Source organism: Budorcas taxicolor, chromosome X (assembly GCF_023091745.1).
Source record: "Budorcas taxicolor isolate Tak-1 chromosome X, Takin1.1, whole genome shotgun sequence".
Taxonomy (NCBI): domain Eukaryota; kingdom Metazoa; phylum Chordata; class Mammalia; order Artiodactyla; family Bovidae; genus Budorcas; species Budorcas taxicolor.
In genome coordinates, this window is record NC_068935.1 from 94640898 (window position 1) to 94662360 (window position 21463).

Here is a 21463-nt window from a genome sequence, read left to right on the forward strand (position 1 = left end):
GAAAAGATAAATAAAATTGAGAAACCATTAGCCAGACTCATCAAGAAACAAAGGGAGAAAAATCAAATCAATAAAATTAGAAGTGAAAATGGAGAGATCACAACAGACAACACAGAAATACAAAGGATCATAAGAGACTACTATCAGCAATTATATACCAATAAAATGGACAACGTGGAAGAAATGGACAAATTCTTAGAAAAGTACAACTTTCCCAAACTAAACCAGGAAGAAATAGAAAATCTTAACAGACCCATCACAAGCACAGAAATTGAAACTGTAATCAGAAATCTTCCAGCAAACAAAAGCCCAGGTCCAGACGGCTTCACCGCTGAATTCTACCAAAAACTTAGAGAAGAGCTAACACCTATCCTACTCAAACTCTTCCAGAAAACTGCAGAGGAAGGTAAACTTCCAAACTCATTCTATGAGGCCACCATCACCCTAATATCAAAACCTGACAAAGATGCCACAAAAAAAGAAAACTACAGACCAATATCACTGATGAACATAGATGCAAAAATCCTTACCAAAACTCTAGCAGTCAGAATCCAACAACACATTAAAAAGATCATACACCATGACCAAGTGGGCTTTATCCCAGGGATGCAAGGATTCTTCAATATCCGCAAATCAATCAATGTAATTCACCACATTAACAAGTTGAAAAGTAAAAGCCATATGGTTATCTGAATAGATGCAGAGAAGGCCTTTGACAACATTCCACATTCATTGATGATAATAAAAACTCTCTAGAAAGCAGGAATAGAAGGGACATACCTGAACATAATAAAAGCTATATATGACAAACCCACAGCAAACATTATCCTCAATGGTGAAAAACTGAAAGCATTTCCCCGAAAGTCAGGAACAAAACAAGGGTGCCCACTTTCGCCGCTACTATTCAACATAGTTCTGGAAGTTTTGGCCACAGCAATCAGAGCAGAAAAAGAAATAAAAGGAATCCAAATTGTAAAGGGAGAAGTAAAACTCTCACTGCTTGAAGATGACATGATCCTCTACATAGAAAACCCTAAAGACTCCACCAGAAAATTACTAGAGCTAATCAATGAATATAGTAAAATCGCAGGATATAAAATCAACACACAGAAATCCCTTGCAATCCTGTATACTAATAATGAGAAAGTAGAAAAAGAAATTAAGGAATAATTCCATTCACCATTGCAACAAAAAGAATAAAATACTTAGGAATATACCTACCTAAAGAAACTAAAGACCTATATATAGAAAATTATAAAACACGGATTAAAGAAATCAAGGAGGACACTAATAGATGGAGAAATATACCATGCTCATGGATGGGAAGAATCAATATACCGAAAATGAGTATATAGCCCAAAGCAATCTACAGGTTCAATGCAATCCCTATCAAGCTACCAGCGGTATTTTCACAGAGCTAGAACAAATAATTTCACAATTTGTATGGAAATACAAAAACACTCGAATAGCCAAAGCAATCTTGAGAAAGAAGAACGGGACTGGAGGGATCAATCTGCCTGACTTCAGGCTCTACTACAAAGACACAGTCATCAAGAAAGCATGGTACTGGCACAAAGACAAAAATATAGATCAATGGAACAAAATAGAAAGCCCAGAGATAAATCCACACACCTATGGACACCTTATCTTCGACAAAGGAGGCAAGAATATACAATGGAGTAAAGGCAATCTCTTTAACAAGTGGTACTGGGAAAATTGGTCAACCACTTGTAGAAGTATGAAACTAGATCACTTTCTGACACCATAGACAAAAATAAACTCAAAATGGAGTAAAGATCTAAACGTAAGGCCAGAAACTATAAAACTCCTAGAGGAGAACATAGGCAAAACACTCTCCGACATACATCACAGCAGGATCCTCTATGATCTATCTCCCAGAATACTGGAAGTAAAAGCAAAAATAAACAAATGGGATCTAATTAAAATGTAAAGCTTCTGCACAACAAAGGAAACTATAAGCAAGGTGAAAAGACAGCCTTCTGAATGGAAGAAAATAATAGCAAATGAAGCAACTGACAAGCAACTAATCTCGAAAATACACAAGCAACTTATGCAGCTCAAGTCCAGAAAAATAAATGACCCATTCAAAAAAATGGGCCAAAGAACTAAACAGACATTTCTCCAAAGAAGACATACAGATGGCTAACAAACACATGAAACGATGCTCAACATCACTCATTATCAGAGAAATGCAGATCAAAACCACAGTGAGGTACCATTTCACACCAGTCAGAATGGCAGCAATCCAAAAGTCTACAAGCAATAAATGCTGGAGAGGGTGTGGAGAAAAGGAAACCCTCCTACACTGTTGGTGGGAATGCAAACTAGTACAGCCACTATGGCAAACAGTGTGGAGATTCCTTAAAAAATTGCAGATAGAACTGCCTTATGACCCAGCAATCCCACTGCTGGGCATACACACCGAGGAAACCAGAATTGAAAGAGACACATGTACCACAATGTTCATCGCAGCACTGTTTATAATAGCCAGGACATGGAAACAACCTAGATGTCCATCAGCAGATGAATGGATAAGAAAACTGTGGTACATATACACAATGGAGTATTACTCAGCCACTAAAAAGAATACATTTGAATCAGTTCTAATGAGGTGGATGAAACTGGAGCCTATTATACAGAGTGAAGCAAGCCAGAAAGAAAAACACCAATACAGTATACTAACACATTTATGTGGAATTTAGAAAGATGGTAATGATGACCCTCTATGCGAGACAGCAAAAGAGACACAGATGTATAGAATGGACTTTTAGACTCTGTGGGAGAGGGAGAGGGTGTGATGATTTGGGAAAATGGCATTGAAACATGTATACTATCAGGTAAGAAACAAATCGCCAGTCTATATTCGATACAGGATACAGGATGCTTGGGGCTGGTGCATGGGGATGATCCAGAGAGATGATATGGGGTGGGAGGTGGGAGGGGGGGGGAGTTCAGGATTGGGAACTCATGTACACCTGTGGCTGATTCATGTCAATGTATGGCAAAACCAATACAGTATTGTAAAGAAAATAAAGTAAAAATAAAAATTTTTTTAAAAAGGGAAAGATCCAAGTCAGACCAAATAGCAGCACAGCTTTACTGGAGACTAGAATTCCACCTCGGAGCCACTGTAACGTGCATAAAACTCCTACCGACTGATGGAATGATACCATCTGTGAATCACTATTGGTGGGGAAACACTAACAAAGGGCCAAAAAGTGCCTACCTCAATGGATCTCAAGGTTTGAGGCCTGATTAGCTTCAGAAAATATCGATAATCTCATTCTCGAGTGGCAGCAAATGGATTCTTTCAGCAATGAGTTAAAGTTAGTGTTGTTTCCCAGCCTCCAGTATTTGGTGTTTGCATTTGGGGAGAGGGGAGGGAAGGAGCAGTTCTAATAGGTATGTGTTCTTGCTGCTGAGTCACTAAATCACGTCTGACTCTTTGTGACCCCATGGACTGCAGCATGCCAGGCTTCCCTGTCCTTCACTATCTCCCAGAGCTTGCTCAGTTTCCTGTTCACTGAGTCAGTCATGCTATTGACCCATCTCAACCTCTGTCGCCCTCTTTTCCTGTTGCCTTCAATCTTCCCCAGCATCAGGGTCTTTACCAACAGGTGCGTGGTGCTCTCCTGTTCTTTCATCTGTAGTTCCCTTATGGTGTATGATGTGTATCATGCTTGTGTCAACTTAGCTATCATAGCTGTATATCAGCTTTGAAACCATGTGACCCACTTGTCCAAAATACACCCCAGAGAAGACCAGCTGTACTCCTGGACAGTTTAAATGGCCTCAGTGGAGCATTCAGGCACTGGAAAGATTCCTTACAACCTCCTTCACCCCATGGATGTGTTTAAGTCATGGTCAGTACGTTTTCACATTGGACTGAAACCTTTCCTTGCAGAAAGGCTACTGACTCTTCTGTGACTAAAGTCCTTTTGGAAAAGATTATCCCTCTCTGGAGAACTCCTCTCAAACTTCCAAATGATAGAGGCCCCCCATTTACTGGTCACTTACTTCCACAAGTCTGCACCATTCGGCTAGTTTTACAACACTTTCACAGAGCTGACCAGCCTCACTCCTCTGGTTTAGTCTGGTTTAAAGACATTATTAAATGGGGGAAACAGTGGAAACAGTGTCAGACTTTATTTTTGGGGGGCTCCAAAACGACTGCAGATGGTAACTGCAGCCATGAAATTAAAAGACTCTTAATCCTTGGAAGAAAAGTTATGACCAACGCAGATAGCATATTGAAAAGCAGAGACATTACTTTGCCAACAAAGGTCTCTCTAGCCAACTCTATGGTTTTTCCAGTGGTCATGTATGGATGTGAGAGTTTGACTGTGAAGAAAGCTGACTGCCAAAGAGTTGATGCTTTTGAACTGAGGTGTTGGAGAAGACTCCTGAGAGTCCCTTGAACTGCAAGGAGATCCAACCAGTCCGTTCTGAAGGAGATCAGCCCTGGGATTTCTTTGGAGGGAATGATGCTGAAGCTGAAACTCCAGTACTTTGACCACCTCATGAGAACAGTTGACTCATTGGAAAAGACTCTGATGCTGGGAGGGATAGGGGGCAGGAGGAGAAGGGGACGACAGAGGATGAGATGGCTGGACAGCATCACTGACTCAATGGTCGTGAGTCTGAGTGAACTCCGGGAGTCAGTGATGGACAGGGAGGCCTGGTGTGCTGTGATTCATGGGGTCTCAAAGAGTTGGACACGAACTGAACTGAACTGAACTGAACTGAACTGAACTGAATGACATTATTAAGACTCAGTTGGCTAGATTTGTGGAGGCCCTCCAATTACCTTGGCCAAAAGCATTGCCTTTTGGTCCTTCTGAATCACAGATCCATTCTGTTTGGAACACATAAACTCTCACCCTTTGCGACAGTCACAGGATAGTCACTTGGCTATTCCCTCTTTTGACCCACCACTGAGAAGAGGAGAGGTCCTCTGATATTTCAACACACCTTGCAACAGGGACGTTACATCTACTGGCAGAAACACTTCCAGAAGGAGTCACCTCTACCGTGCTGTAAAGGCCCCTATCAGATACTGCTAGTGAGCCCTTGAGCCACCAAGCTGCAGGGAATAGACATTTGGACTCACATGACACACTTAAAGAAACCACCGCTCCTGATGGGACCTGCACAGTACCTAGTGATCTGAGAGTTGAGGTTTTCTGAGGTGGAAGCAGACATGATATCGGATAAGACAGCCTTCCCAGCATATTCAGAGTATGTCTCTTGAAAGGTTGTCTACCAAAACTGTGATGGGGGCATGATGCTTCATGTGATCTCCAGTGTCTATGATCTTGAAAACGTGAACTTTAGAGAAAAAGTGCCTGAGAGTTCTCACTCTGGCCCCTCCTTCTTACTCTAAAGTGAATTCAATATGCTTCCAAATTCTTGGCTTTCACTATAACATGGGATGCTAAGCCCAGGAGAGGTCGTTCCTGGCATGGGGGTGTGGGCAGGATGCGGGGGGGGGGGGGGGGGCGGGTAGGAGGGGAAGGAGGGTGAGCAGGGGTTGGAAGAAAGCTGCTGAAACTGGAAAAATCTAACTTTTGATCAGTGGTGCTTTCAGAGAAAGATTTTGGTCAAAAGGGAGAAGGGTAAAAATTAATAAAGAGACACTTCCATTAAGAAAGAGTAGGGAGGCCAGAGGGAGGGCTCTCAGACATGACAGCAGAGCCCAGCACGAAGAAGAAAGCCTTCCTCTTCTTGCGTGCTAAGAGCTCAGCCAAATAGAGACTGTCAGAACTCAGTGAATGAAGAGCCACCATACTTCAAAGCCTCAGTCTGCCATGGACACTTTGCTTAGTGCAGCCTTCCTAACCTCCCCATTCTCTCAAAGAAAGAATTATCTTCTCCCTGTTAGGGAAGCTTGCGTGTAGCTCAGCGTGGTTGTAGATCCTGAATTGCAATTCTCCACTGATTAGAGTAAACTCATTTATGGTGGACCAATCCCTGGCAGTCTATTAGTTTTAGGTTAACACAAACTTAACACTAGTCTGGGTAAACATGGACTACCTTAGTGTCCTCTCAGCACTAGCATTCTAGGCCTGGCAGCCTTCAGAAGGGAAAGAAAAACAAAACAAACAGGCAAAACTCACAGCAGGTTTCTTTGATTGGTCTTCAAATCACGCGGCTGTCATCTTGCCTCAAGTGACACAAAATGCCTGACCCACACAATGGGCTCCTCAGGGGTCGGAAGAGGACCAGAGACTAGTGAGTGAATATTGAGCAAGTGCCCTTAGAAGGCTGTGAATCTCCCCAAGCAAGGAAGAGGGATGGAACGTGGGTCCACTCCTCACATCCACTCAAAAGAGCAAGAGGGTGCTCAAGGCCCTTTCCTAGAGCTTCAGGTGTGCCTCCTTCTCTACCATGAAGCAGGAGGTACTATGATGTGGTGGCATGAGGACCGGGGAGAGTGTATTTGCCCCCCTTCCCTCCGCCCGGCTCAAGCTACTTCAGGAAACCACGCAGCCCCCACCCATGGAGAGCTCACCATCACCATGGCAGCCATTGTTTGGTCAGCGTCCCCGTTGTCCCAGGAGACGCCACAGGCCACTCCAAGACTCTCGGACTAAATCCAGAGAGCCCTTGGCCCTAACCCACAAACCTTCCAGAGAAAAGCTCCTGCCTCCAGCTCGAGCCCCCTCCCACCCTTCCAACCACAGAAGGACAAATTTCCCTCTGATTCTCGGAGAAAGGAGAGCAAGGACGACCTGATGAGTGAGGCGGGAGAGGCCACCCTCCCGGACGTGGCCACTTCCTGCTGTCCTCACGCCGCGTGGAAACCCCTGGCACCCTTGGGAGGCAGAGACCAGAACCTAGCCCTAGACCCAGGCCACCTCAGCGGGGATGGGATCCCCAAGGCCACCACCACGGGCGCCAAGGGAAAGGTGCCTAAGAAGGTCATTGTTAGGAGGGTCCTAGGCTCTGTCGTGTGGTTTAAGGAGAAGAAAGGGTACGGTTTCATCAGCAGGCATGATACACAGGAAGATGTGTTTGTTCACCATATGGCCATCACCGGAAGAAACCCCTGCAAGTTCCGAGGCAGCGTGGACGACGGCGAGACGGTGGAGTTCGATGTGGTGCAGGGCGAGCGGGGCACCGAGGCCGCTAACGTGACTGAGCCAGCGGGCGCGCCACTGAAGGGAAGCCGCTACACTGCCCACTGCACCAGCATCCGCCGGGACTTCAGCATCCACAGCCATGCGTTGCCACTGCGAGGTCCCAAGAGCACAGAGGGAGATGCTGATGAATGCGAGGGCAGTGGCGAAGGCTTCACTGTGGCCCAGGGCCTTAACGCCCTCTGCCTGGTCGCTCCCAAGACCAACGACTGAGGCGTTTCCCTCCCTCCTGCAGGGCCCCATCTGTGATCCGCCACCCATAGATCCTGGCTACCACAGCAGCCCCTCATCCGACCAGAAGCCTGGGTTCGCCCCCACTGCAAGGCAGGAGGGGCATCCTCGGCGGGTTCGGGGCCCCAGCCGAGTCGCTGAGTCGCCCTAGGGGCTGAAGCACCACTTCTGGTCCAAGAATCGCACCAGACATCTCGCAGGAGCTGGAGGCAGAGCACAGCGAAAGTGGGCACGAAGCCAGCAACAATCCGCCACAAAGGCCCCCTCCACGCTATGGATCCTGCCGTTCCAAAAACCCACACCACCGCCAGCAGAAAGTACCTGGCACCCAGGGACAGAATTATGAACGAGGAGAGGGGAAGACCAAGAAGAGCTCCACTGAAACACCTGCTTCTGTCTCTGTGGCCAAGAAGAAGGACGCCCCTTAGGAGGAGAACCCCTCGGTCATAGATTCGCCCTCTGCTGCCCAGAACTAGTCACAGCTCGGCTCGCTCCCAGGGACTCCCTGCCCTGGGCTACAGGTGATGTCCCCGTGAAGAGCTCAGTCCAAACATGCACAGAGATTGTTAGATTTGGGCCCTGAAAAGGATACATACCCTTATGCATGGTGAGAAGATAAATTGCAAGATTTATATAATTCAAATTCCCTCATACCATCTGCCTTGGTAGTTTCACTACACACACATACTCACACACAGACACAGACACGCACAGAAACACACACTTCTGAACCTATATCTTTGATGGCCTGACCAGAACCACACCTATTATTCTGCATGCCCAGGTGAATTACGTGAAGCAATGTTAAAAAAACTCTGTCTTATTTTTAACCAAAGGGGGGGGGGGAAATGGAGATTATCTGAAACTGGAGATAATGTCACATTGCTCACCTGGCTAATATTCTCACAATAAAACATTTCATGTTGCCTTTATCTGTTATCACTGTTCTCCGAAATTTTTTAAAAGCCTACTAGCCCAAAATTGTATTGACATTCCTTACAGTTTTTATTTATTGATTAATGTAGTTTTATTTTTTATTTATTTTATTTTATTTTTTTTTACTTTATTTTACTTTACAATACTGTATTGGCAATAATTTTCTTTTAGAATGAGTTTTAGCAAAGGTCATACATATTGATCTCTTCACAAGCCATGAATTTAAGTCTAATTCTGGACTTAACAGGTTGAACATCTCAGGGTGTTCTAAAGGGGAACAATGCATGAAGAAAGATGTATCCTGATCTCGGTCATTTCCATCCTCTTCCCCTGCCCTGGAATTAGAGCAATAAGCTGGGAGGATGGGGACCAACTACCCACACTTACTCCTTCATTAGTACTCGGTGTTTTAACTGAGCAAAACACCATGACCAGTAAAACTGTGGCTCTCTGGAAGCAGAATTTGCCTCTTTTGAATTTTATTTTATTTTTCTTTAAGGGACTAGATCTAAAACCATTGAACTATAAAAACGAAAATGGGCATGAGGGGCTGGGGTTGGTGGCCAATGTGGAGATGCTCATCCAAGGGTAAAACGTTGAGTTGTAAGATGAGTAAGTTATGAGGAGCTAAGTTAGAGCATGGAAACAACAGTTAACAGTACAGTCTCTTATTCTTGAAAGTTTCTATGAGAGTAAATCATTAAAGTTATCACTGTGACAATAACAAGGAATTGCTAATTGCATGAAGGGAAGGATGTGTTCCTTAATCTTCTTCTGGGAAAGGTTTTCCAACAGACACTTGTATGAATATTATCATATTGTAAATCTTAAACTTAGATGATATCTCTATAAATCTGTCGAGGTGAACCTGAAAGGACAAAAAGAAAGGAAGCAAGTGTAATTTTTGTTGTGAGCAAGGAAGCATCCCTGGTTGTGAATAGAAGCATGTAGTCCATAGTCTTCATCTTTGCTTCCTGGTTGAGTTCTTCCAGGGGACCTGTGGAAGGTTCCTGGAAGGCTGAGCAGGTGCATTTCAGCCCACCTCAATCCCTTGAAACAGAGAAGCTCTGATTGGAAGTGTCATTCCTATCCTGGTCTTTACTTGAACACGTGGTGGAGTTGATGGATGGGAAGCAGGAGGCGGGAGGGAGGGACCGGTTCTAATAGGTGTGTGTTCTTGTTGCTGAGTTGCTAAATAATGTCTGACTCTTTGTGACCCCATGGACTGCAGCGTGCCAGGCTTCCCTGTCCTTCACTATCTCCCAGAGCTTGCTCAGATTCCTGTCCACTGAGTCAGTCATGCTATCAACCCATCTCATCCTCTGTTGCCCTCTTTCCCTGTTGACTTAAATCTTTCCCAGCATCAGGGTCTTTTCAACAGGTGCGTGGTGCTCTCCTGTTCTTTCATCTGTAGTTCCCTTATGGTGTATGATGTGTATCATGCTTGTGTCAACTTAGCTATCATAGCTGTATGTCAACTTTTAAACCACGTGGCCCACTTGTCCAAAATACACCCCAGAGAAGACTGGCTGTACCCCTCCTGGACAGCTTAAAAGGCCTCAGTGGAACATTCAGGCACTGGAAATAGGATTCCTTACAACCTCCTCCACCTCGTGCATGTGTTTAAATCACGGTCGGTAGGTTTGCACATTGGACCAAAACCTTTCCTTGCAGACAGGCTACTGCCTCTTCTGTGGTTAAAGTCCTTTTGGAAAAGATTATCCCTCTCCGAGGAACTCCTCTCAAACTTCACAATGATCGAGGCCTCCATTTTACTGGTCAGTTACTTCCACAAGTCTGTACCATTTGGCTAGTTTTATGACACTTTCACGGCGCTGATCAGCCCAACTCCTCTGGTTTAGTCTGGTTTAACAACATTATTAAGAATCAGTTGGCAAGATTTGTGCAGGCCCTCCAATTACCTTGGCGAAAAGCATTGCCTTTTGGTCCTTCTGAATCACAGATCCACTCTCTCTGGAACACATAAACTGTCACCCTTTGAGACAGTCACAGGATAATCACTTGGCTCCTGCCTCTTTTGACCCACCACTGAGAAGAGAGCCCCGTATCTGTGTCTGTTACTTGACATTAAGAGACATCCAGGGTGGACCTGTGTTCATGCTTAATCAGAGCAGGTTTAGTCTCACTTCAAGCCATCCCCTATTCTCACTTGGCACTGTACATCAGTATAAATTTGTATGCTTGGTGATTTGGGGGGCCCTCTGCACGTCTCTGAAGACATCAGTTGGTATCCTGGGAAGTGCACTAGGCTAGGAGTCTGGATGGACTATTTCTAGCTCTATGTTGACATAACTTTATCAAATCATAGTTTGGCAGTGAATGCTAGGTAGAATTATAAATTCAAGTGTCTGCCTCTCTTGTGTTTCCTCACATCCTGTGCTAACTCCCCCAGAGCACTCGCTCCATGGTGTAACTACCGTCAGATTTCTCTCCACTAGGTTGTGGTGTCCTTGAGATAAGGGGCCATTTTCTTCTTATGATGTGATTCTTAATGCCTGGCAGAGTGTCTGGCACAGGAGGGCACTCAAATATTCTCCAATTGAAGGATATCTACTGTTTCTGTGTGAATGGATTTGAATATATAGCCATAATGAGTGATTGAATACTCAGTCTCCAAATACATTAGGTTAGCTTTTAATGTGGTGTAAAATGCTTCCACATATAAATGACCAAATATTTGGAACTTGCTACTTATAATCCAGTTTGAATCTGTAACATGAGGTTTTAAAGACCTCTGTTGGTTTCAAGTATCTATAGCTCATTTCTCCCACCTCCAAACCCAACTCCTGCCTCCCATCCATCCACTCCACCACATGTTCAAGTAAAGACCAGGATAGAAATGACACTCCCAATCAGAGCTTCTCTGTTTCAAGGGATTGAGGTGGGCTGAAATGTACCTGCTCAGCCTTCCAGGATTCTTCCACAGGCCCCCTGGAAGAACTCAACCAGGAAGCACAGATGAAGACTATGGACTGCATGCTTCTACGGCTATATCATGGAGTGAGTACTCTGGTGGAGTTAGCACAGGGTATGAGAGGAAACACAGGTGAGGCAGACACTTGAATTTAAAATTCTACCTAGCCGTCACCGTCAATCTCCTATTTGATAAAGTCATGTCAAGACAGAGCTAGATGTTGTCCATCCAGACTCCTAGCCTAGTGCACTTCTCAGGATACCAAGTGATGTCTTCAGAGATTAGCAGAGGGCACCAGAAATCACCAAGTATATGAATTTATACTGACGCACAGTGCCAAGTGAGAATAGGGGAAGACTTGAAGTGAGCCTAAACCTGCTCTGATTAGGCATGAACTCAGGTCCATCCAGGATGTCTCTTTATGCCAAGTAACAGACATGGATACAGGGCAGGGAAATGTCGTCTATAGGTACAGGGTTGGGTTCATAGGCTTCTCCCTGCTGAGTGAGGTGTATGCATCAGGAGGCAGCAGTGGATATGTCAGCCTGGCCCTGGAGGCTTTACTTTGTGAGAATGAAGGATATAAAGGGCCAGACAAAGGATTCTTGAAATTTCCCTGCTCAACATTTTCCTAACAAGATCCATTAAAAGACGTTGACCTGGTAATTGCTGTTTTATGGTGGAGCAGGGGGAGAATTGAAGGATACAGAGGCTTGTCACAGAGTTATTCATGTGTAACTAGGGGTGACTATATTTACCTGGCAGCAGCACCATTCTGCTGATTCCCACCTGCTCCAGGACTGAGAAAAAATCCAGGAAAACCTCTACTTCTGTTTCATTGACTACACTAAAGCCTTTGACCATGTGGATCACACCAAACTGTGGACAATTTTTAGAGACAGGAATAGCACACCAGCTCACCTGCCTTGTGAGAAACCTGTATGCAGGTCAGGAAGCAACAGTTAGAACCTGGCATGGAAAAACGGACCAGCTCACCATTGGGAAAGTTTTATGTCAAGCCTGTATATTGTCACTCTGCCTATTTAACTCATATATAGTGTACACCATTCAAACTGTCGGCCTGGATGAAGCTCAAGCTGGGCACATGATCACCAGGAGAGTTATCAATAACCTCTTATATGCAAATGACAGCACCTTTACAGCAGAAAGCAAAGAGAAACCAAAGAGCCTCTTGAAGAAGGGGAAAGAGGAGCATGAAGAAGCCTGCATAAAATCAAAATTCAAATGATTGAAGACAAGAGGAGAAGTTGACAACAAAGGTTAAGATGGTTGGATGGCATCACCAAGTCGATGGACATGAGTTTGAGTAAACTCCAGGAGTTGGTAATGGACAGGGAAGCGTGGCATACTGCAATCCATTGGGTAGCAAAGAGTCGGACATGACTGAGCGACTGAACTGAACTGATAGGGGCTTAGCCATAAGACTGAATCCTGGAATCCAAATTCTACAAAACATGTCACACCCAAAAAGGTACAGAGATGTTTGTCTTTGGAGTGCTTAGGTTTAACATAACTTGTTTGCTATCCGGAGATAACTCTCCTTCCAAGGTTTATAGTATGTCCCAGATACCTAACTTGTTGCTTTGAGATCTGTGCCTTTTTCTGAGAGACTCGGTAATCATGGCCCCCAGGAAATTTAAGGACTTCAATGACATTTTTATCTGAGGCCTCCATGGAGGGACTACATATTAAAATATCATCTCCATAGCACCTGTAGAATAGCACCTTCTTTAAGATGCATTTCCCTTAGTTTTTTTTACTAGGTCCTAGGAGAAGACTCTTGAGAGTCCCTTGGACTGCAAGGAGATCCAACTAATCCATTCTGAAGGAGATCAGCCCTGGGATTTCTTTGGAAGGAATGATGCTAAAGCTGAAACTCCAGTACTTTGGCTACCTCATACAAAGAGTTGACTCATTGGAAAAGACTCTGATGCTGGGAACGATTTGAGGCAGGAGGAGAAGGGAATGACAGAGGATGAGATGGCTGGATGGCATCACTGACTCAATGGACATGAGTCTGAGTGAACTCTGGGAGTTGGTGATGGACAGGGAGGCCTGGCATGCTGTGATTCATGGGATTGCAAAGAGTTGGACACGACTGAGCAACTGAACTGAACTGAGACGAACAGGTGTGGACTGCTCCCAAACCCTTGAGGCAATACTGTCCAGGTATTTTGTTGCATATGGCATGAGTCAGGATTATTTAACTCAAAAGCAAACAGATATTGTGATGAGGAATGAACTGGGATACAAAAGAAGGCATCCTTTGGATCAGCGTCCTCAGGGATTGGGGTTAATATATTATAAGGTTTGGCCACAAGGGGATGTATAGGCACTACTGCAACTTTTACTACTCTAAGGTCTTTGTACTACCCTATATTACGCATTTGGCTTAACAACTGGCAGGAGTGTTGCATGGAGACTGGCAGGGCACCAAGAGGCCACAGCTTAAGAATTTACAAGGGGTTGTAAACCCTTCTTCACGTCCAATTTTATTGGATATTGTCTCTTGTTAGAAAAGACGATTTCTGGCCTAAGGGTAATTCTTACAGGTTGAACATTTACAGCCTTTCCAGGGATTCCTTTGTCCCATACTGAATGGTCTACTGCTTGTAGGATATGACTGGGATATAGAATCTTGTAGGATATAGGATCTTGTTCTACCTGCTGGTCTGTCTCAGTCAGAGTCAAAGTAGGAGACTGCTTGGGGCCTCCTAACTGGAATATGGCCCCAAGGGAGCTCAGAAGGTCCCTCCCAAGGAGAGGCATAGGACACAGGCACAACTGAAAAGGTATGCAAAATCAACTGCTGGTCATATTGGCAAATGAGAGGTCCAGTGAAATAATGGGTGAGAGGCTTTCCATCGACACTAGTCACAGTACAGCATTTGGAGGAGAGAGGTCCAACATGAGAAATAAAGACAGAATAAATGGTTCCCCTATCAATTAAAAAAAATCAACTTTCTCTCTTGCCAAGTTAAGGACTACCAGGGGATTCTTGATGGAGATATATCACTTTGGGGAGCTGCCAGAATCCCCAGGCTGCATCAGTTACCCAGCATGGCCATCTCAGCAGCAGGAGCCTCCCTTGCTCTTCAGGACTGAGGGCAGTCTCTCATCCTATGACCTGTTTGTCTGAAGGCTGGGCATGGCCTGTGGGCGCTCTTGCTGGCAATCTTGGGTCCAGTGGTCATTTGACTTGCATTTCTAGCATTACCTCCAGATGAATAGTTGGACTTTCTTGGCCCTGTCCCATCTTTCTTCACATTACGTTCTTTCTTCCTCCTGAGCTTGGTGTCAATTATTAAATATCCCAAAGGCCACATCTAGGAGTTGGTAGACAGAGCAAATCTCATAGTAGATTTCTGGGCATAGAGTAAGGTGAGAGACTAGAGAGCAGAAGAACACAAGATCATTTGCCCTGTCTTCCTGGCTGCTAAGATTGAATTGGGAATCGTCTAATGATTTTTTTCTGAAATAGACAACAACGAGTTTGACAGTGGTAGGGACAAAGTTTAAGAATAATACCTAGGAAAGCTTTTCCTGGAAGGGCACAGAGATAAAACGTGAGAAAGAGACCTTACTGTGTGAGTAAAGTGGGAAAGAAAAGCATAGTGGAAAGTTCCATATGGGAAAGTGAGCAAAGAAGAGTGAGAGTGGGAGAGACAGAGAGAGAGAGAGACCCGTTGAGCTTCTGCATGGCTGGAAATTGCATTTCCACCATGTTTCAGAGTCGGCTGTCACACAAATATTTGAATCTGCATGGCCCGGGCAATTCCCTTGCCATCCCAAATGTTAGGGCAAGCCATAATACTGTAAGTGGACAGAGGTCATGCCCTGTGGGTCTTGAAAAGAAAGCAAAGTTTATCTCTTTGCCCAGAGATCCTGGGCCTGAGATTTCTCATAGATTTCTCTCTCTATGCCCGGAAATCTACTATGAGAATTTATCTGTCTGCCAGCGCTCAAGCCTTGAAGCCAGTACCATCTTCCACCATGCCCAATTACAATTTCTCCAAGGATTCCTTTTCACATATATCAGACCTCCTTCACTCCAAGACTTGGCAGCCTGCATACTGCTCCAAGAAAGCAAGGGAAAAAAGACAGGAGTGAAAGTCAGGGAACTCAAGCCACAGCTGGGTGAAGCTTGCAGTTTACCTTGACTTTCCAAATTCCTGGGTTTCTGCACCAGATGTAATCTCAGGTGGCCTCTGTCTGCAGTGGCTTTAAGTGGGGCTTCAGTTCCCTGGGCAGAGATTGAGGCAGGGTCATGGAAGTAAGGGCACAAAATCAACACAAAAAGCTGCACAACTTGAGAGTTGTGAGTTTTTGTTTTTTGTTTTTACTGGGGGGGGGGGGGCGGGGAGATGATGACAGCAGCCCGGGAGACTGCACCCCAGATAGCTCTGACAAGCTGCTCCAAAGAGGTAAGAGGGGAAGGTCAATATACATGATTCTGGTGAAGGGGGAGTTCACACAATCAAGCACTTATCTTACAAAAGGTTTTCTGCTAGTCACAAGGAGCTGATGTCACCATGAAGGGATTTAGTGCTTTTCTAGCTATGAGGCGATGCAAGAATTGGAATCAGTTCCTAAAAATATCGAAACTATCTAAAGGCCTGTTCTACCTGTTTTCCTGCTGCACAAAGTGCCTCATTCTCCACTGTGAACTTCCTTCAGGGCATATTGAAGGTTAACAGCTGCAGCAGCACAAGATTCAATCCCTGCAGTTAGTCATTCAGTCATGCCCGACCCTTTGTGACCCAATGGACTGCAGCCCACCAGGCTCCTGCGTCCTTAGTCCATGAGATTTTCCAGGCAAGGATACTGGAGTGGGTTGCCATTTACTTCTCCAGGGGATCTTCCCAACCAAGGGATCGAATCCAGGTTTCCTACACTGCAGGCAGATTCTTTACCAACTGAGCTACAAGGGAAGCCCAAATCCCTGCAGAGGCAGATGGCAAATGCCCTTGGCAAGTGCCAATTTGTAGCTGATGGCTGCCTATTTCCCCTACTTCCTCTTTTTTTATTTGGTCTTGAAGGTTTTTTTGATGAGTGGAACTGTTTTCTTCTTTTACTAGTTGTTCAGCCTGAAGTTTCCAGCAATTAAGTTTGCAGACAGTTGGGTAAAGCTGAGTCTTGGTTTTGAGATATGGACTTCTGAGATACCGCACTCTGATTAATATTCCCTGGGGCCTGATGTTCCCTGTTAGTCCAGCTTTCTGGCCCCTGAACCCAGGTTCAAAAACTCACAGGACACCACCAAAAAAAAAAAAAAAAAAAGGAAGAAAGAAAGAAAAGAAAGCAGTAAAATAACAAAGAATAAAAATAAATTTAGAAAACTAACAGATATATTTGAAAACATAAGAATATATATGAAATAACCACTGAAGGGTAAAATCAAACTCCAATAGCAAAGAATAATGACAACAATAAATGCAGAATAATCATTGACTGTGGGTGTGGGACTTAGGTGGGGAAGAGTTTAGGCAGGGCTGTGATCCTGCTTCAGGACCTCTGATCAAAAGGCCCTGTGTGGTGATGACGGACAGGGCCTGTGCTCAGCCTCAGACATCGGGGGTACAGAGGATCAAGCTCAGGGTCCCAGGAGGCTCCCTGGGGCCCAGTGGGCAGGGAAACATTATATGGGTTCCTTGATCCTCTGAACCCTGAAGGAACCTCCCCCAGTCTGCTTGATTCTTCCTCCTTCCACTACTCTCTCACACCTGCAGGACCTATGTGGGCAAAGGAGTACTTTAGGGTGGAGGTGGCCTCAGAGGGTGGAACAAGGTGGGAGTGGAGGTCATGGCCTGGGGCCTCAGAAGACTCCCCAGGGCTGAGTGTGCAGAACACCAGGAGCTTCCCCAAATTGATCCTCCAACCCAGACATGACTTAGCGGCTGAACAACAACCAACACCTGGCCTGGTCTGAATATTCCTCCTGCCCACTCCATCATGCTCCCAGTAACCACGTGGGTGGAGGGGGCCCTGGACTGCGGAAGACCAGGTCCTGAGCCTCAGCAGGCTCCCTGGGAATGATGGGTAGGTGAGAATACCAATTATGTTCCCCTCAATCCTCTGACATCCGAGGGTCCTTCTTACTCCCCTCCAATCTCCTGGAGACAAGTGTACCTCTCCATGTGCCTAAACTGCTACCCTTCCCTCCCCCAGCCACCCCTTAATTGTGCTGGTCCTGTCCAGCCTCCATTTCTCTTCCTCCCCCTTGCTCCCTCCCATGTCCTGCCTGGTTGTTGGAAGTCCCCCACCAGTGTCTGGTGAGTTTCCTAGGTGTTGGGAGATTCAGACTTCATGTCATGCCTCTCTGCCATCTTAGCTCCACCCCAATGAGGTTTTCAATGCCTCCAAATTTGTAAGTGTATTCCCTTATCCTATAATTTTGGGGGTTACATTTGATTGTTTCAGACCCAAGTAAGTAGGAAGTACATGTGAGAATTTTGTAGGTTAAAAGTTTAAAAGAAATGTATTGGGGAGGAAGAAGTTAACAATGTGCTCCTGATTAATTATGCAAATTCTGTTCTCCTCAGTTCCTCCTTTCACAGTGTTGACCCCTCCCTCAAAACAAACAAAAAACCAGAATGTAACCAATGCCCAACAGGGCCCTGTGGGATTTTAAGGCACAGAGGCCTCTTTGTCCCCAGCTCATTGTAAGTAAGACTCCAACCTCCATGGTCTTCCCAGAGTTCCAATGAACAGATTTGAACAGTTGCTAATCCAGTGAGGAGCAGCCATGAAACCCGGAGGCAAGATCAAAGGTACCAGAGAAGCTCATCAGATTAAGAGAGTGGACCGCCTAATCCCTGCACACATCCTAATCTTGTCAATAATCCTGCCCTTTTGAAACTTTGCAGAGGACAGAGGAATGCAAGACTGTAACTGTTTTGATCCTTGTCACATATCCCTGCTTGATATATAACCTCTCCCTATTCACAAGGACATGCTGGTGCATGCTCAGCCACTCAGTCATTTCCGACTCTTTGTGACCCCATGGACTGCAACCTGCCAGGCTCCTCTGTCTATGGATTTTTCCAGGCAGGAATACTGGAGATGGTTACCACTTCCTCCTCCAGAGGATCTTCAAACCTAGGCATCAAACTCACATCTCCTGCATCTCCTGGATTGACAGCAGTCTGTACCACTGAGCCACCTGGGAGATACATTCTATAGGGAAAGGGGCACTGGTCTTAAGACACTAGTCTACTGTGTTCCCTCTTTGCCTGGCAAAGAAAAAGCCACTCTTTCTCCTCCATAACTCTGTCTCCCTGTGACTGTTTGGCATTAGAGCACAGAGAGTAAAGATTTTGGCAACAAATTTAGGGTCTCATCCAGGCTCTGCTCTTGGGCAGGCAACCCTGCAGGGCCCCTCAGCTTGGCCAGACACTTAGGGACTTCTCTACACAGCAGCCTCCTATCAGAGAGTGGAGGGTTGGAGGATTTTTCTCAGACCAGATCACCAGGGTTCCCCTGCTGTAGGGACATGCCCTGATCATACCCAAACCACCCTCTAGACCATGGAAATCTGAAGCTGCAGTGGACATTGGGGGAGAGGTTCCCCTAGAAGCTGTCACAGCTTTCTTTTCCTTGAGGACACTTTTTTTTTTTTTTTTTTTTTGTCCTTTCTTCACACTGGCCCGGACTTCTACTCCAAGAAGATATTAAATTTTGGAGAACCAGAAAGAGAGCCTATGGTATGTTGTGACACACCCACCAGCAATTTTGTAAGTCTCCTGGAGTGCATATCAAGGCCTCTCTGACCTTGCCTGTTCAGGGGAACCTCAGTTCCAATTTGGGGAGTTCTTCCAGTGAAGGGCAACTCCATTCCTAAGGAACACTTTGGACAGAATCACAGGTCTAGAGGGACTGGAAAGTCACGTTTGGGGGCATTTATGCCATTTGGCTTTTGACTTCTGGGCATCTCTTTGCCATCTGTTTTTTTGGGGAGTGTGACTTCTAGTTGGTGAGGTTTTGGTGTGGTTTGGTTGGTTCGGTTACTTTGGTTTGAGCCTGCAGATTGGTTTCAGTGCACACAGATCTGGTACAAACTGCTTGAACTAAAATGAGAAGCAATTCCTCCAAGGTTCCATACACCACCTGGGAAACCCTTTGGAAAAATTTTAAATGACTAGTCAATCTATAGCTATGTGCATGCATGCATGCTAAGTCGCTTCAGTCATGTGTGGCTCTTTGCGATCCCATGAACAGTAGCCCACCAGGCTCCTCTGTCCATGGGATTCTACAGGCAAGAATACTAGAGTGGGTTGCCATGGCCTCCTCTAGGGGATCTTCCTGATTCAGGAATTGAACCTGTGTCCCCTGTGTCTCCTGCATTGCGAGTAGATTCTTTACCACTGAACCACCAGGGAAGCCCTATAGCTATGACACAATGCAGAAAAAAGAAAAAAAAAGCCTAAAAATGAGCCTCTTACAGTTAGATCTTTATTGCCACAGGATGAGAAAATAGACTGAAGTTCCCTTATGTCCAGGGCTCTTCACCTACAATCAACAATCTAGGTCTGATAAAACTAGGACCCCAGCCTCCTCAGAGAGCAATCACTGCTGGGACTAGTCTGATCTTGTTATAATGGCCAACTTGAAGACTATCGGGTCTAAATTTTGTTTATGAAAATATGACTACAGAAAAAAGATGTTTTTGTTTTTTTTTTTATTGTGTGGCTGCAGTATTCTTTAGACACCAGAGAAACTGGATTAATATTTTTTTTGACATTGTCATACTAGGAGAAGATTTTTTCTCTCCTTGTGCCTTGACACCATGGCTCTCAGAGATATTTATCTAGACCATCTCTAATTCCTGAAACTGAGGGGAAAAATACAGTAAAAGAAGCCTTTATTTTTTTTTTTTTCACATTCCAACTGTTGTTTACAGACTATTGTTTTATACTCTGATATCTGAGTCATCACTAAGTTTGGAAAACAAGACTATGAAATCTTTTGTCATGTCTATTTGGATATATGTACATTTCAGTATGTGTCTTTGTCTCTGGATATTGGTTCTGAGATTAATTTGTAAATGAGCTCTATTTAGTTGGCTTAAATAAAGGTAAGCAGTTAAAAATTGAACAATTCTAACTGCAAGTGAAATTAGGCTAAATAAAGTTAGGGCTCATGTGAACTAGGAGATATTCAGTATCAAAGTAATACTTGGTATCTATGCTTCTTTGTTGTTGTATGTGTTTTGTTACTTACAAAATGACTTTGGTAAATATTAATAACAAGACAGGGCTCACATGTGACAACACCAGGGAAATCCTTCCCTATTGCTTCAGGCTCTGCCTGTGGTGGAAAGTTGGTTGGGATTTTGCCTTTGGGATTATCCTTGTTATGGGTAAACTTTGTTCCATCTTGTAGCCAACTCCCACCCCAGGGTATTTCTCTCCTCTGTCTCCAGGCCCTCAAAAAAAAGTGGGAAATTGGCAATAGCTTTTTGAACTCAAGCGAAAAAAGTGAAATTTCTGGTTTGGCATTTATGTAAAAGTTAACTTGTAAATGAACTATTTTATTTTACTTGAAATTAAGCACTTACAAATTAGAGGGATTCCCTGGTGGCTAAGTGGGTAAAGCGTCTGCCTCCAATGCGGGAGACCCAGGTTCAATCCCTGGGTTGGGAAGATCCTCTGGAGAAAGAAATGGCAACCCACTCCGGTACTCTTGCCTGGAAAATCCCATGGACTGAGAAGCCTGGTAGGCTACAGTCCATGGGGTCACAAAGAGTTGGACACGACTGAACGACTTCACTTCACTTCATATAGAAAATTGGCCCAAATAAATTTTAGGACCCATGATCTGGGAAATATTCTGTACTGATTTGATATCTGCTATTGAAGGTGACTTAAGCTTGTTGGTTTGATTAATATAGACATGTCCTTAGAGTTATCAATATTAAGTATAGATAGTATTTGACTAGAAGTCAAATTAGACTTAAACCCATCTGTCATACATTTATCAACAAGAAAAATAACTCATTCTTAAAAGAAAATTTAAGGAAAATAAAATATGTGTTGTCAAAACAACACTCACCTCTCAACTACAAATTGGCACTTGCCAAGAGCATTTGCCAGAGACTGAACAACAACAGAAAGGGCATTTTCCATCTGCCTCTGTAGAGATTGAACCCTGTGCTGCAGCAGTTGACCTTCAACATTCCCCT

At 44.7% G+C, this 21463-nt stretch overlaps 1 non-coding gene across 1 annotated transcript; it reads left to right on the forward strand.

The window, feature by feature from the left end:
- The first annotated feature begins 20852 nt into the window (after nucleotides 1–20852).
- Nucleotides 20853–20924, forward strand: TRNAW-CCA (transfer RNA tryptophan (anticodon CCA)). Its single transcript has one exon. It is a non-coding gene; the product is annotated as a tRNA-Trp (tRNA).
- Nucleotides 20925–21463: the final 539 nt, after the last annotated feature.